Genomic DNA, 12,946 nt, shown 5'->3' on the forward strand with positions numbered 1-12,946 from the left:
ATCACCCTGCCTCTAACCCTGAGTGCTGAGATTAGAGCTATGTGCCGTCATGCAACAGCCCAAATTCACTGGATTCTAAAATATCAGTAAATAAAATCAGCAGAGGTAGGATTTGCTAGATGTTTGCAAAATGAGTATTTAAGACTTAAGCATTTTCATAGAAAGCCCATTTGTATTGGTTATCTGATATTTCAAATATGCTTTACAAAAACTTCAACACGGGTGAAGAGATGGTTAACTATTGCTAGGGACTGGAGAGATGGCTGAGCAGTTCAGAGCACTGGTTGCTCTTCCAAAGGTCCTGAGTTAATTTCCCAGCAACCACATGGTGGTTTAACTCAAGCCTTTAATCTTGGCTATGAGGGAGGCAGAGCCAGGATAGTTTTGGGGCTTGCTGGCTGCCAGTCTAGCCAAGGCAGGTTCCAGGTTTGGGAGATACTCTATCTCAAAGGAGGAGGCAGACTGACAGAGGAAGACAGCCATGTTGACCTCTTCTGTCCCGTGTGTACACTCTGGCACATGTGCATACCAGTGCACATTCTCTTAGACACACAACCTCACACACAAACAGACTAATCCTCAAAGGAAGAAAAAGCCTGCAATAAATTTTTTATATTACTATATAAGACAAAGAAACAAATTTAGCAAAAGTCAGTTAACTGATACTTACCTTGTTTTGCTACTATTAGCTACAATTATTATTTCTTTTAAAACAAAATCTATCTCTTTTAGTTCATTAAGGCTCTGAAAGCAAAGAGCCTGCACTATTAACTATCCCCTGAAGACACATGAAGCTGCATACCTCTTTTAGCTCTGGCCAGTCAATAAGATGCAGCTTGGTTGGAGGTCCAGAAATGAGGTGCACACGAATAAAGTCAGAAAACTCTCGCCAAGTAAAACAAAGATCCTTATGTCCAGGAGGACCTGGGATGAATCTGATGCCTCGTACAGTTATACTCTGTGTGTTGGCCTAGTGAAGAAAAGCACAGTGAGAAAACACATGCTGCTGTTGCTTAGTTTTTTTTTTACGCTGCATCATTCACCTACTGCTATTCCTCTTATGTCAGTGGCAAAGATCTAAAACACTGGGAATACAACTCTTTTTTACCTTATCTTCTCATAATTTCCCCATTTCCTGTACAGGGTATCTTTTGATCAAAATGTTTAAAACCAAATATTTCAAATTTTGTAGTTCTCTAAATTTGTTTGTGTGCTTGTTTGTTTGAGATAGTGTCTATGTAGCTCTGGTCTGGAACTTCACTATATAGACGAAGTTAGCCTTGAATACAAAGAGATTCTCAGGTATGCCTTGAATTTAAACAGATTTGCCTACCTATGCATGCTCCCTGGTGCTGGGACTAAAGGCATGTGCCACTATGCTACACCCAGTCTGGCCTGAGCTCTCTGAATTTCATAATATTTGCATGGACTGGTTAATATTCCTAATGTAGCCAGGCACTGATGGTGCACACCTTCAATACCAGCACTAGGAGGCAGAGCATGGTCTACAGAGTGAGTTTCAGGACAGCCAGCACTACACAGTGACACCTTATCTCACACCCCTGCAAATGCCCTCCCAAAAGATTTCTAATCTATAAATATGAGATACTCCAAAAACATCAGCAATGTTTTGAGTGCCATTTTGGTAGTCAAAATTCTTTGGATTTCAGAACATTTCAAATTTTCTATTAGGGATCCTCAATCTGTATTTGTGATTTTCTTTAAAGCAAGCACTTGGCTCTTGTGTTTGCGCCTCAGTTTGTAATTTTTTTCTATATGGCTTCTCTTTAGATATTTTATAGATGATATCTTAATTTAACAACAATGGTCTTTTCTGAACACCCTACATAGTAAAATACTGTTATCTTTACTAGTTTTTTGCCTGCTCTTCCCTTGGTCAAGGTGATATTCGCACTGACTTGTAGACGGACTAGGGCTTTTGCTGCTGCTTACCAATTATTCACAACAATGGTTACCACACCCCACTGAGTCACTGAAACTAGCTAATAACCTTTGCACTATGACTAAACTGGTTCTAGACCAGAAAGAACACAAAAGTACTCACATTCGAATAGTGGCTGTTAATGATCCCATGTCCTAAATTGCTAGGGACAGAGATACGCAGTGAGAGTTCAGCATGCACTTCAGGGATGCATGCAGCCCATCAGAGATGCTTATCTCATGGAGGACGGACTCACTTAGCAAGGCCATGAGGAATACTGTCACCAGAGATGCACATCTGATGGCGATCCCTTATTTAGGAGTGTGCTAGCTGTCCTCACTGCAGACTGCTGTGTGAAGAGCTCTTTCCCTCACATTACAGCTCAGAGGTTTTCCCCACAGCACTATAGTGTGTTAATTGTTTACTGGGCCCAATTTCCCCTATGCACTGGTGTACTGATGACTCTTCCCAACAGGACATGATTCTGGCAAGAAAGTAATCACAGCCAATACCCTGACTCTCTTAACGAGGTCCTTGCATAAACTTAGATGTCTGCCCCCTACAATTATCTTCCTTGGCAGACAGTTGGTCAGTGCTAGTGTCCAGGCAAAGAGACTGCTGTTGAGATGCTCACAGATGCCCAAGGACAAGAATTACGGCCTGTCTGAAGTTGTTGAGCCATAGCTCTCAGAGAGACAGAGAAGACCTATTTAATTTTTATGTGTGTGGGTGCCTATGCACCACTTGTGTGTCAAAGGGAACTTTTAAAGATGAGCCATACTACAAGCATGTTTATGTGCTGATGCAAGTGATCTAATGGCCTGGGAGTACTCAAAGTATACAACAGCAGGTTACATTTCAGGACCAATGAGATCAAAGACGAGAGGACCCCGAGCCCATGGGTCCACAGGGTGACAAGAAGCAGACGGCCTACTCATAGCAACAGCAGTCGGGCATTCACCCTCTCATCTCAGCAGCACACAGAACTGAAGGGAGATGACAGGGTGCTCTGAGGTCGGGAAGAGCAGACTTCACACAAACACAACAGCCTAAGAGAAAAGGCAGAGACCAGTGAGGAAAGGCAGCAAAGGAGGCTATTCTCATGGTTATCCTGCCAAGTAAAAAGCATAATGCAGTCAACGAATCAAATTCTGTACATCTGGGAGAACTCCTTTTTCTAACCTACATTGCCTGGCGGGTTTGCCTTGTCAGGACCTAATTCCAGAAAGTTCTTTTATCTGATGCTGGCTTTGACCTTCTTAAGAACAGTGCTTTATGCTTGTTTTAAGTTCCAAGAATTCTACCAGTGCCTTTGCTTTTCGAGCAAGACTGAATTAACAGCACAGGGCAAAGTCATACAGTGAGTTGTCTTCTCAGTATCCTGTTTTAATGCAGGGAGTAAGCGCCTAACTGAAAATCTGCATATCGTGCACACACAGGTCGGCATGTGTGTATGTAAACACTCACAGTGAACACTGTAACAACGACAACTTGTGCACACACAGGTCGGCGTGTGTGTGTGTAAACACTCACACTGAACACTTGCTCCAAAGGGAAATGTCAAAGGGAACACGATGATGGCTGAAAGTGACAATGGGATCAGAGGAAATGTCTGCTATTCTGGCTACTTTCACTTGCAAAAGTGAAAATTAATTTTATTTTGAAAGCTCTGAGCCTCACAAATGCTACCCCTACAAATTTTTAAATAAAAGTTTTAATTTCTTTGAAGCATTTTAGATACAAGGTCAGGTAAAAAAGGAACTGGCTGCCAAGTCCGAGTTCAGTATTTGGGATGCCCACAGCTCTCCTTTGATCGCCACACATGCACTACGTCAAGCGTTTAGCCATGTGTAGTACATACAAACATACACAGATAAAACACTGTTTTGAAAAATGAAAAATAGTATTATGTAAAGTCACTTTTATCTTTTTCATTTTTCTCCAGTTTTTGTCAAATACAAAACCAGTTTTATAAGGTAGTTTTATAAGGTAGTTTATAAGGTAGTTTTATAAGGTAGTTTTATAAGGTAGTTTTATAAGGTAGTTTATAAGGTAGTTTTATAAGGTAGTTTTATAAGGTAGTTTTATAAGGTAGTTTATAAGGTAGTTTATAAGGTAGTTTTATAAGGTAGTTTTATAAGGTAGTTTTATAAGGTAGTTTATAAGGTAGTTTTATAAGGTAGTTTTATAAGGTAGTTTTATAAGGTAGTTTTATAAGGTAGTTTATAAGGTAGTTTTATAAGGTAGTTTATAAGGTAGTTTTATAAGGTAGTTTATAAGGTAGTTTTATAAGGTAGTTTTATAAGGTAGTTTTATAAGGTAGTTTATAAGGTAGTTTATAAGGTAGTTTTATAAGGTAGTTTATAAGGTAGTTTATAAGGTAGTTTTATAAGGTAGTTTATAAGGTAGTTTTATGAGGTAGTTTATAAGGTAGTTTTATAAGGTAGTTTATAAGGTAGTTTATAAGGTAGTTTTATAAGGTAGTTTTATAAGGTAGTTTATAAGGTAGTTTTATAAGGTAGTTTTATAAGGTAGTTTTATAAGGTAGTTTTATAAGGTAGTTTTATAAGGTAGTTTTATAAGGTAGTTTATAAGGTAGTTTTATAAGGTAGTTTATAAGGTAGTTTTATAAGGTAGTTTTATAAGGTAGTTTTATAAGGTAGTTTTATAAGGTAGTTTTATAAGGTAGTTTTATAAGGTAGTTTATAAGGTAGTTTTATAAGGTAGTTTATACGGTAGTTTATACGGTAGTTTATACGGTAGTTTATAAGGTAGTTTATAAGGTAGTTTATACGGTAGTTTTACCCCCAGAGTGGTTTTCAAGTTGGAGTTCTCACGTCCAACTCCAGCAATTGACAAAGCAGGTAAGAGCTGAAAATTCTAAAATCTCATTTCCATACTGATCTGCAACTGTAATGACTTAAAAAATAAAAAAAGCTTTAATTTAAAATCCTTTTTAAGATAGAACTTATACATAAAATATACTTTGAAGCTTTAATTTACTGTTATACATAGATAATTGACGGTTATACATAGTCCTCTTATAATCATTAAACCTGTATTACCTGTGAAGGAATGTGTTGGATCCCAGGCTTTTCCCGACTCCTCCAGGTGCTATGTAGGACTGTGTACCCAACCAGTCAAGCTTCCTGTCATCTCCTCTGCTCCCTCCACCAGCTAGGGAAATTAGCATAAGAGAGCTTTGTCCTCTATTGACATGGTAATTCCACCTGCAAGCAAAGGTTCTCACAGCAGTGTCTGACACTGCGGCTAGGCACCCCCTGCCCAGCACCTCCTGTCACTGGCCCAGCGCCCAACACCCCCCCCCCCATATCACTACCGGTGGGAGGGGGTTCTCGTCCTTTGGCCCCTAAGTATTTAAACCTGGAATTTTGCTAAATAAAGTTGACATTTACCTTTTGGGCAAATGGTCCGGGTCTCTCTGTGTCTGTGTTCTTAACTCCTGGGACATTGTTCCAAGCTCGCGGATAAGGGAGGTGCGCACCCTTATGGGGGAGTAGGGATTCGCGGATTCGGGCGGGACAGGAATGTCTAAATACTGCTATTAACCAAGTGATTTTACTTTCTGAGATATGTCACTGTTAATACTATTCTTTTTTGTGAGGTGCTAGGGACTGAAGACCGGCCTGCATACAGGGCAGATACGCTCTACAAATGAGCTACATCCCTATGCCTCAATAGGACTTTTTCATAGTTAAAATTTAAAGAACACATCTTAATAGTATTTAATTTTGTACCTATAAGAAAAAATAAAAGCCCCACAGGAGTCAACTCAGTTCATTCACACCTTTAACACTGACCATATTACTGTAAAAAAGGCAAGAGTTTAAACAAACTATCTTATAAAACTGAGTTTCAATGTGTGCCAAAAAGTATCTTTCAGACCATACATTTTAAAACATTCATGAAAGACAGCATTACTTTACAAAAAGTAGATATACTAACGTATTTCTCCTCAAGACTCTTGGCTCATCTATACTGTGTTTTCCCCCTTTTAACTCACATTTTAAATGTTTGGGTTCATCAGGAAGTGGTCTAGAATTGGTTAGGTTAAAGGCTTTAATTGACCATTAATTGTGGAAAAGATGAAGAGCAACGTAATGGTAATGCCCCAGACACACACAGCAGCTACACACATGCAATGCCGTAATTCAGACACAGCAACACCCTACACACATGCAATGCCCTAATTCAGACCAGCAGCACCCTACACACATGCAATGCCCTAATTCAGACACAGCAGCAGCAGCACCAAACCTCTCATTCTTAGATAACTATTGACTGCAAAAAAGTTACATTACAGTCTTTATATTACTTTAAAATAAATTATAATAAAGAACTACTTTAACAGAGAGGTGAGAATAAATCCTAACGATGAGTTTTGGTCAGAGCAGAACAACTGCTCTTGGTGCAGAGAAAGCACAGACAGAGGTAGAAGAATTACAATGCTAGGAGTGACTGGAAAGGGTGGTCAAGGCACGGGTACAGGAAGCCAGACCTTTGCTCGTTAACACTAAGCTCTACTCTTTTCTATGAGTGTGTATATTAACTTTGATTGGACCATTTCAAAATTCACCACTAAAAATCCCACTTTTGTATGTTTCAGGCCTCTGTTGCTTTCAACTGAAGGACCTTCCTTTGGTAGATATTTACAGTTATTAATGGATCAATGAAGTGCAAGGTTATAATCATGATAAGATTAATCACTATCACTCAATATACAGTGACACCACTTGTAATCCCAGCACTTGGAAAGCTGAAGCAGGAGGACTGTGGCTGTTGTGGGATATTTGATTGCATTGTGAATCCTGAGTTTGCATTTGCGTTAATTAAATGAAATCCACGTTGGGTCAGCAGGCAGAGTTAACAACTAGTTGACAGAAAGTAATGATGGTGGAGAGTCAGAGGGTATCTGGAAGACCACAGAGACACACACAGGAATTAGTAGGTAGGGCCTTGGTCTTTTGTTTTGGTGGAGGAAGGACGGGATCTTTGTAGAGGGCAGCAAAGAGAGGCCAGCCAGTTGCTACCCAGCCTCTGAGACAGCAGCTCTTCACCCCAGCCTCTGACTCCCGAGTCATATTGATACAGAGAATGGTAGATTTAATTAAAAGCTATACTTGGCTGCAGTGACATAGCTGGTGCCTGTGGGAACCGAATTCCTGCCAGGCCACGACTGCCAGAGAAGCAGGCCAGGAACTGCTAAGCCGCAATTACTGCCTGAAACAGCAGCAGATTAACGCAGAGCCTCTGTGATGGCCAAAAACAGCAGTGAGTTTGTAGTCTGCCTGGGCTGCAGAGCAGGACTCTCTCCAAGTCCAACAATTAACCACTGTGTCCAGTGAAGCTTCACTGTAAAGACAATCGACCATATCTTATAGAACTAGAAGGTGTTTTTATTTTTCATCTTAAAAGCACCTTTTTTCACATGTATGTGCTACAGAAGACTATCTTGTTGTGGTAGTTCAAATAATTCAAAACACAACAAGCATCTCAAAGCACAAGTTCACAAACCTGATTGTAAAGGCACTTTCCAGAGACACATGGTCATCTTGGAAAGAAACCTGGCAGTAGCTCACAACTTTCACAGATGTTGGTACTTGCACACCAGGAAGCAAACCTTGTAGCAAATGTTCTCTGTTAACCTCAGGAGTCCAGTTAACCTAGGAGAGAACACACACAACACAAAGCTGAGAGGCTTCACACAAAGTCTTCTCATAACCACTATTTTCTAAAGACTGAAGCAGGGTTCCAGGTAGAACAGGCTGCCCCAAAATTTATGTTGTTTAGGATGGACATGAACTCACGATCCTCCACCTCCAAACTGCTTGGATTATAGGAATGTACCACCATACCTCAATTACTAAAGAAGCTTAAACCTGTTATAAACTCCCAACCCTCAAACACACACCAAGGAGACTTTTTCTACTGTTTTTTTCTTGAGACATTCTATGCAGCCTTAACTGTACTGAATACTCTATGTAGATTAGGTTGCCCTCAAAATCAGAGCTCTAGCTCCTCTGTCTCCCAAGTCCTGGGATTAAAGGCACACACTACCATGTCCAGCTAGGAAGTCACTTTATGATCAGAATCAATGTTATATCACATAATAAAAAGCATCCTTGTGTTTGTTGCAAATCTTCAGAGTAAAAATTGAAATCCATTAAGACAAATATTTTTTAGAGCTTTGTTACAAGCTGTCAATGTGGCTACTATAGTATAAAGTGGAGATCAGCTAGACCTGATGGCACTTCCAGGAGTCTAAGGCGGATGATTCCAGGTTGGAAGACTAAATGGGCAATAAATATCAGGACCTTGTTCTTTGAAGAAACACAATCAAAAAACCAAAAAGACCTATAGTGTAGTATATGCAAGCAGTCCTAGTGGTTGGGAGATACAGGCAAGATTGTTAGCAGTTACAGGCCAGCTTGGCCTACACGAGACACGTATCTAAAAAACTAACATCACTGAGTGTGAGTGCCCGAAAAGAAAGCAACACGATGTGTATTTCTGCCATCTCTGAGAGGTCTGGGCAGGGCTCTGAATGTGATCCCTGTGGGCTGTACTCTGCGAGGAGAGGAAAGGGAGTCCCACTGCTGTTTTACCTGTCTGACTATCTTTGGGGTTAAACCTTTCTCAATTTCTATTTTAAATTTTTCATCCTTTGGATTACATGTGTCAATGTGATATTTAATCCATTCTTTTAAATTACCATACTATATCCTACTTTTAAATTTGATTTTTATTGAAGGATTTTTAGCTTGGGCTGAAGAGATGGTTCAGCTTTTAAGAGCACTAGCTACTCTTCCAGAGGACACAGGTTCAATTCCCAGTACCCACACGGAAGCTCGTGAAGGTCTGTGACCCCAGTTTCAGGGGATCTGACACTTTCACTGTCATACAAGTAGGCAAAATAGGCTGGGGGTGGGGGTGAAAGCCTTTAATCCCAGCACTCGGGAGGCAGAGGCAGGTGGATCTCTGTGAGTTTGAGGCCAGTCTGGTCTACAAGCACTAGTTCCAGGACAGGTTCTAAAGTTACAGAGAAACCCTGTCTCAAAAAAACCAAAAGCCACATGAAATAAAAATAAATAAATCATTAAAAAGAGGAGAGAGAGACAGAGAGAGAGTGAGAGAGAGGGGGAAGCAGGAGGATAGAAAATTCTGGCTTATTTTGGGCTATATAGCCAGACCCTATCACAATAAATAAAAAGAATGAACAAAAATTTCATTTTAAAAAATGGAATTTTTAGCTTAACTTCCTGGTTATAGCCTTTGATTGGGAGTTCAAAAATCATTGATACTGTTTTCTACTTTATGTTGTTTGAATGACAGAGGATAAGAAATAAGTATATAAGACAAAGGTTGTCTGCCCACCCTAATGCTACAAAATAGGAGGCCTGACTTCCTACAACCATTGTTAAGTCTCTGAAGACACACAACCACTTCAAAGACTGCAGGTCTGAGAAAGAAAAGAAAAAAGACATCTATACATTTTCCTTAACACAGCTAAAAATTTTTGATAAGAAAAAAAAAAGGTTTGCGTTGCGGAAATTCATTCAGCCAATAGCCTTTTAGGTACCAGTCCATTAGGGTGTGGTCTGAGGTATTATAAGCACAGACAAAAGTATGCTCAGGCCTTTCCTCCTTTCACCTTGTTGGTAGTCGGAGGCCAGTTCACTCCAGTGCCCACACAGCAGAGGAACACAGTGGCTCTTATTTCGAGTGATCCCCAATACACAGTTGTTATCCTTTCTTATGTGCTCTTATGGGCCTTTAATTATGTGACATTCTCCGTCCACTGTGGCCAGATCACAGCTCCCACTGCTCCCTGCCTCCCTGCCACCTGTCCTCATGCCTGTGGCTCAGCTCCCCTCCACTTTCCACCCCTGTGGCTCTCCTGTAGCTCAGCTCCCCTCCACTTCCCACCCCTGCAGCTCTCCTGTGGCTGCCTCACTGCTCAGGTGCAGCTTTGTGATATATTTTACTACGTTAAAGTTAAAACCTTCCTTTTTATTTACACAGAAAAGGACGAATGATGTGGGATGTCCTTCTACATATGTGTTGCTCTTATTGGCTAATGAAATAGAGCTGTTTTGGCCAATGGATTAGCTGAGTAAAGATAGGTGAGAAATCAAAGCCAAGAAACAGAGAAAAAGAAGATGGAGTCAGGTAGGACACCAGTCAGCCACTGAGGAAACAAGACACATAGAAAATGAGATGAAGCCACGGCCACATGGCAATACATAAACTAATAGAAATGATTAATTTAAGATGTAAGAGCAAGCTAGAAATACACGTGAACCATCGGTCAAACAGTGTTATAATTAATGTAGTTTCTGTGATTATTCGAGTCTGGGCAGTCAGGAAACAAAAGCGCAGTCTCCATCTAGTTTGGCCCAGCCCATCTCCCCTTCTCCCCTGAAGAAGGAAAGGAGGCGGCTCAGGAAGTAGGTCCTTGACACAGGTGTTCCTAATACTTCAATGTGTGGGTGAGAGAGGTGATAGTTTCTTGCAAGCAGCATCTCAGACCTACTTCTCTTTTAACTCTTCCTCCCTTTGCAATGGAGGAAAGAAATCACCTGTCAAAGCAAGGTCCCTGGACCTGAGAAAGGCTCGGAGCTATACTGGGGTCCTGAACACCCAGTGCAGTTGCTAGCCAGCTAATAAAGATTTTCATTTGACTTAAACGCATGTCTGAATAGTCTTCTCTAGTGGGTGCTTCACAAACTTCCTGGAGGCCCCAGGGAGATCCCCAGATACCAGATCCTGACAGCGGAGGTCTCAGAGGCCATCAGAATAGGGAAAGAGTTCAGGGGTCAAAGAGTTCCTAGGGGGTGTGCAACCCGGGTTCCAGGACTCCCTCTGATCAATTGCTGCCTAATGCTCTGAGGATTCTGACACCTCTGGAAGTAAGTCTGGTCAAAGTGTCTTCTGGGGGAAGTGTCAGACTGCTCAGAAGAATTAGGAACACAAAGAGAAGCTAGATGCAACCATTGATCCAGTGTCCTGGATGCGTGTAAGACCTCAGTGGACTCCCCTGCTCTTTTCAGGTGTACGAATGTATAGTGGCTCACCCTAGTTGTTGCCTTTGTGTTTCTGTCAGTTCTCTTGGTTGGAGAAACAGATACAATGTATAAAATGGAAGTGGGAATGAGCCATCCCAGAACTACAGTCTCCCAATACTGCCCCTTGAACAAATTCTCACACGGTCACAAGCAGCGCTGCACCATGCCCTCCAACCTTCCCACCCCCGCTTCTGGCAGACTGAAAAAAGACTGCCCCATCTAATAAATGGGCGTCAGTGCTCAGAGACCGGAACCTATAAAGAAGTCAGTGGCCAATCTGTCCAAAAAACTTGATCCTGATTCTTCTGACTTGTTTCTGGCTGACTTGTTTGTGGACAGTTGCCACGACAGCCATGCTAAAAAAAAAAAAAAAAAAAAAAAAAAAAAAAAAAAAAAAAAAAAAAGACTCTGGGTCAGGAACTGTTCCTAAGCTCCCCATACCCCGGAGTGGTCTTCCTGAGGAGGACCCCTGATACTTTGATGTCCAACATCCAAATGATGATCAGGACTTCTGGAGCAACCCTGTATTGGACTTTGTAAAACTTCAGTCATTAACCCTAGCTAGCCTGCTACGAGAGGATAACAGTAAGAGAGCGGTGGGCGGGGCTCCCGCAGGCACCGGGAGGGGCGGGGCTTCGCGCTTCCTATGCCCCTGAGGACAGGTGACCGCAGGAAGACCACCACTCCCATTGCCTCAGCCGTGGCAGGCCAAGGAAGCAGGACCGGGGCCACCTGACTGGTTAATGGCGGTGACCCACCCAGACTTCAGGCCCCCACCTCCTAGTAAGCATCCCTCCCGTGCCCGGCGTGTACCTGACAAGCAGCAGCGCGGAACCCGCATAGCCTGCGCGGTTGGAGACCTGCGGTGCGCGCTCCCCGAGCTCCGACTCCTTCCCGCGCAGTCAAACAAGTACACGGTCCTGCAGCCGTCGACGCCTCCTTCCCTCCCAGACCCCGCCGAGAGGCCTCCGGGATCGCTGGCGCCAGTCACTGCCATATTGCGGTGAGCACCCCACGGCCCTCCCTAGGGAGCACTTCGCGGCGACGCCCACTCCGCGCGTGCCCTCGGCTCCAGCTGCCGTGACTAGGGGTCTAGGCCGGCCGCGCAGCACCTCCTCGGCTGCCGCCTGGAAGCAACCCGGGAACCGATTCAAACGCTCTCTTGGCCGGGGTGCCACGCGTCACATCCGCGACCCGCGGAGGCAGGGATGCGCTGCGCGCGCCACCATCCACGAGAGCCTGGCTTCCTGACCCGAGGGCAGGCCACACAGGAGGGAGCGAGCGGTGGGCGGGGCCGACGAGTACCAAAGGCCACGGGGCGGGGCGGGGCAAGCGGGGTTACACGCTGTTCCTCCATCCCTCCCCCCGCCCTGCACACAACGCCACGCCCCTAACAGGGCGGGGATTCGTGCATCCCACGCCCCTGGGGACCAGGGACTCCGGGTAGAACTCTGCCATTGCCCTGGGGCCCTTGCCACTTGCAGGCCAAGGAAGCAGAACCAGGGCCTTCTGACAAGTTTATGGCGGTGACCCAACGGGGCTTCGGGCCGCCTACCCCCACCTACTGGCAATCATCCCTCCTGTACCTGGGGGCGAACCTGACACACAGAAGCACTGAGCCCTGCATAGCCTATGCTGTTTGAATCCAGCAGGGAGTGCTCCCTGAGCTCAGACTTATTTCCGCATCAGTCAAACAATTATACTGTCTTGTAGCCAGCTACGCCTCCTTCCCTCTGATACTCTGACAAGAGGCCTTCAGGTTTGCTGGCAAACGTCACTGCCTTATTGTGAAGACCAACCCACGGCCCTCCCTCTTGGACGCTTGCTAAAATATAGTCTAATGATCTTATATACACACAAACACACACACACACACACAATTGCAAAGATCTATTTAAAGATAAAAAAGGAAAATGGG

General features: G+C 43.3%; 1 long non-coding RNA gene across 3 annotated transcripts in view; it reads right to left on the reverse strand.

Annotated features, from left to right (window-relative positions):
* The window catches only part of LOC148117620 (uncharacterized), a 40,846-nt gene extending 28,550 nt beyond the window's left edge, over positions 1-12,296 (reverse strand). For 2 of the 3 annotated variants that reach the window (XR_015736844.1, XR_015736843.1), the window contains exons 1-3: positions 11,842-12,296; positions 7,478-7,626; positions 803-970 (exon numbers count right to left, since the gene is read on the reverse strand). This is a non-coding gene — a long non-coding RNA (uncharacterized LOC148117620). Of the gene's footprint in view, positions 1-802; positions 971-5,007; positions 5,120-7,477; positions 7,627-11,841 lie in introns of all 3 variants that reach the window. The other variant, XR_015736845.1, reaches the window with a different exon arrangement.
* Positions 12,297-12,946: the final 650 nt, after the last annotated feature.

The sequence above is a fragment of the Myodes glareolus genome, chromosome 27, assembly GCF_982192425.1.
Source record: "Myodes glareolus chromosome 27, mMyoGla1.1, whole genome shotgun sequence".
Taxonomy (NCBI): Eukaryota; Metazoa; Chordata; class Mammalia; order Rodentia; family Cricetidae; genus Myodes; species Myodes glareolus.